Consider the following 4,898-nt stretch of genomic DNA (forward strand, 5'->3'; position numbering starts at 1 on the left):
CTATTTTTCCAAATCCTTTTGATGGAGTTTTGTAAATCCAATATTTTGCGATTGTACCTAATACTTGTAAATAAATTAAGTCCATTCTATTTCCTTCCAAAGGTGCAATAAATGCAGTTTTTGAGGAAAGATAAAGACCATTATTTATCCTCTCCTCAGTCACTTTATACAGACTATGGGAAGGATATAGCCCTCAAACAAAATGCCCCTCAAATTTGTTTTTATCATGAAAATCTTTGTGTAAAGTACAAGGGAATTCAGTCATTGAGTCCCAGGAGGATGTGTAATGATTTAGATACCTAAATCACAGGTGAAGTTAATTGTGGCTTGCATGCTATTTATAATCCACATTTTCTCCTAGCTGCTGTCTGCTAACCCGGATCTAAAGGAGATATACCTGGGGAGCTTATCATTGGGGAAGGTAAATCAGACAACATAGAAGGATAAGTCGATGCTCTAGTATTAAAGAAATGCAGTTTTAGAAAATTTACTTTAAGTATTTAGTTAATTAGTGTGAGTCTAGACATCTCTAGAAATAATTTCAGTGATGCAAATAAAGATTGCAATTTGACTAATTTAGATATTCAAATTATCCCACTTGCCTCAAACTGTTACTTTGAGCGTATGACCTTTCATTGTATAAATACTGGATGAGTGACAGGTGTCATTTAAAATGATACGAAGTCTTTTTCTATGAATGACCAATGCAGAGTAAAATGTGAATTCAAGAAGGAAAGAAAATAATCTGAACAGTATTAGAGTGATCAAATTTTCAGTGAGAAAAGGGAGAAAACACTGGAAAGCAAAAACAGGAATGAATTCACAACTGAGGCCGAAGAATGTATGGTGAATTATTCCGCCCTTCCCATTACCTTGCCTGAATGTGTGACATCTGTTGAATACATTTTTGTCTCCATGCACACAAAGGAGTTTCACTGTTAGGTAAAGTTAAGTACAGATATCCTCTATGAATCTGATAGACTAATTTGTTTTGAGATTAGGATGGCAATAATTTCAAAGAGTTTCCCATTGAAATTGTGATGTGAAGTTCTAAAGGTACAGTAGAAAGTAAGAGGAAAATGAGGCTTAGCTGGGTAGCAAATTTCAAATAAGAAAACATTATTAGTACTTTTGGTAGAAAGTCAACGAAGTATTGATCAAGAATAAAAGTGATTTACAGGTTATTGAGAAAATGAGGAAACCCAAATCGAAAGGACAAATAAGATCTCGGCAATAACCACTACCGTGATCATTGTTTTCTACCCATCCAAAAAATAAAGATGGTACAAGAATTAACTTAACCAGAGACCCTGAGCAGGTCACTAAAAACATCAAACATAAGCATCCAAAACTAGAGTCTGTGCTTACATCTCTGTTTACCTTGTTGCTGGCACTTTTTGACTGTAATGATTGTTATGGTAATGATTTTCATTATTGAATAATTTATTTATATACTGTTTTAAATCATTGAAGTCATTTAGTCATTTAACAAACATTTACTGATTGTTGTTTAAATGAATGGTAGCCTGTATTTGAGAAGAGATAAACAAAAATAAAAGGGTTGTAAATAATGAGTTATTGAGCCCCTAAGATGAACTAGGTGACTCTTTCATGAACTTCATCTAGTTAATTCTCTCAGGTTAGCTGGAAATAGATGTGGTCATTAGCGATGTACTCATCAGCAATACAATGATCTGAAATAAAGCATTATGTGCCTCAAATCATACAGATCAGGGAGGGGTTGCTAGAATTCAAAATTCAATTTGTGTAAGCACTTCTCAGTATTTCAAGGCAGAGCACAGGACAGTGTTCTGTCACTGAGAGATTTAGGATAAAGCTAATTAAGCATGTGCAGAGTTTACTTTGGCATAGATTAAAAGTTTAAATATTTGAGTCATTGAGACCCACTGTTTTAAGAAATAATAGTATCAAATATCTATTCCTTGCATGTTATATATCAAGAACTGTGTTAAGTAGACAAAAATTTTTTTAAGTGTATTGCTAAATAAGGTGTATGTTGTTTTAGATCGTGACTTTACTACTTATTAGGTCTATGGCCTTGGGCTAATCATTTAATTTCTCCATGACTCAGTTTCCACTGTCATAAAATGAGTTTAGCGATATTTATTTCTTAGATTTATTATGAGAATTTAAAAAGCTAATACCTACAATGCTTTTAGAAGAATGTTGGCACATTCTTGTAAGGTAATATGAAAATTATTTGACCTACTGATGGTTAGTGTAGTTAAATAGCACACTGAGACCATATGTTTATTCATAGCAAACCCAGAATATAAACCCATGTGGTTTCATTTTGTTATGTTTATAGATTGTACAAAAATGTACTTTTTGTAATGGTAGAGAGACAAAGTTTAGGCGAAATCTTAACTTACAAGTGTCTGTATCTTACAAACCACTGAGATCAGATGCATCATTTTACAAATGAGGAATATAGAACAGTGCATACGAGTTCTTAAAGTGAGTGAACAGCGACACAGGAGAACAAATCATGATCTCCTGTTTTCTGGTCTATTCATTCTTCTTACAGAAGGGTTTTGTGGTTGTAATAGCATCACTCTGAGAGCATGAGGAGATGCAGTGCTTTTCACTCAGGTATAGGAGCTATACCTTTCTCACTCTTCATAAATGGGCTGAATGGTGGGAGAGAGGAACAGGTCAAGTATGCAGTTTTTGTTTATTACCTACATTTCTGTGGACTTGGAGAATTTGGCTTACCTTTTTAACCCATTGTATCACCTACAAATCAGAATTAGAATGGCTTAAATGTTTTAAGGACAATAACTTTGGCAATTACCTGATTTGTAGAAAAGAGTAAGGTAGTTATTTTTAAAAGTTTTCACATTAAATTTATTTTGTTACTTTGGTTCTACATCATTTATGTATGAGCTCAGGCTGTGGACTCAAAAAATTTTAAGTTTTTATTTGCTGAATACTAGTTTGGAGGTCTGTGTATGGAAACCTTAGTTAATTTTTACATTTCTAAAATATTATTAGTCTTGGTTATGCATGAAACTGAACTTAGTACCATATCCATTTGCATACATCTTATTCTTTTCAAAGTTCCCCTCGTCTATCTATGTTTTGAAACTTAGAACTTTCTGCTTTATATGGTGAGAAATTATTTCTTAAGTTTTAGAATGCTGAAGGAAATGGAATGGTGAATTCACACTTAACATTGATGACTGAGTCAAGAATAGAGACCGGACATCTTCTTGAACTCTAAAATTAGGAAGCTGGAAATACAGGTGGGAGTTTATACGTGGTGAGCCCCAAGTGCATGAAGAAGCTGAAATGAAAAGAAAGGATTGCCATGCAGTGAAATAAAGCCTTACCCATGCCCTTGAGAACCGAGACAACTGGAGATTCAAATACATATTTAGGAGCATCATTTGGCTATATGATTGAGCCATATTTTTTATTAGAATAATTAATTTTATATCAAAGTCAGAATGTTTGACCTTGCCTACTATTTTAAACAAACTTAGTTTCTTGAGAGGCTACATTTCATGTATAAGCCATATTTTTTTTGTGTGTTTTTTTTTGAAAAACAATTCAGGTGGGATTTTAGCTCTATCACATGATTAAATAATGGTTTTGTTTACATCTATTCATATGAAGAAGCAATTACTTTAGGAGTTGTCCAAACCTGCTATTCAAATATTATTTTAAAATAAAAATAAGCTTTTTATTTATAGGTGAGAAAATATTGCATTGTATGATGGGAGGCATGCTAAGAAAAATTACTTTTTGATGACTTGTATGTAAGCTAATTCTAAATCTCAAAATTGCGCCATGGAAATAAATTCATTTGTTCTAAGGCTTCATTTTCATTGCAATTATTATTATTTTTTTATTATTTTTAAGTTATTTTATTAGCATATTCATTGTTACAAATCATACTTATTCATAATGCCCCTTATCCAATCTCTCCCCTTCCAAATTCTCCCTCTTCCTCCATCTTTCCCCCCCCTCCTTCTGCCTCCCTGTCCCCCTGTAATAACCATGTATTTGTTCTCTCCATATGATAGGTTAACTGTCCCTCTGTTGGTTTGTTGCCAAGATGATCTGTCCAGTACTGAGACGTGTGATGAAGTCCTCCCCTATTACCGTAAATCAGATGCTTCTTCTATTGTTCTGTAGTGTGTTTTGTGTAGAGAGAGAGAGGACCTCTTCTTTTTTTTTTTCTTTTGGTCTCTGCTGGCACCTCTCTTTGTGGCAATGAAGTTGAGAGTCTGGCCTGCCATCTGCACCATGGCGGTGGCTGTGACTGCTCCTATAGACATTAGCCGCTTTTGCTGTGACCAAGGCAATTGCAGTGGCTGTGGAGGGCTACCTTTGTGAAAAATGGTGGTTTTTTGTGTGCTTTTTACCTGGTTGAGGCTGGAATTATTATTATTTTTTTTAATGTGGAGCGTGACACAGTTAACAATCTGCAAAAAGGAAAAACGAGCAGGTAATTTACAAATGAATTGATGGGAAAGTGTGATGTGCTTAAAATGTGTGATGTGTTTTCTGCAAGACATCAGCAGAATGTAGGTCACACATTTTAAGCAAAGATAATATTAATAATAATACAAATAGTATTAATGGTATTTGGAGTCAAATTTATAAATAAATAAATTTATATGTAAAGACAATTGGATACTTTGGTTCAAAATTCTGTTATTTTAGTAACAGCTTTGAGAATCACACTAAAATAGCAGAAGTTCTTATTATCCCCAAGTACATTGCCTTGATTTTCACAAATCAAACCCTGGTGGTTTAATATTTTCTGAATGATGAGGATATTCAAACTACTTTACTTATTCTATATTTAGCTTTTAATTAAAATACCTTCGGCATAGAACTAGGGATTTGACCAGTAGATCTCATAGTTT

Source organism: Galeopterus variegatus, unplaced genomic scaffold, assembly GCF_000696425.1.
Source record: "Galeopterus variegatus unplaced genomic scaffold, G_variegatus-3.0.2 Scaffold15407, whole genome shotgun sequence".
NCBI classification, from domain to species: domain Eukaryota; kingdom Metazoa; phylum Chordata; class Mammalia; order Dermoptera; family Cynocephalidae; genus Galeopterus; species Galeopterus variegatus.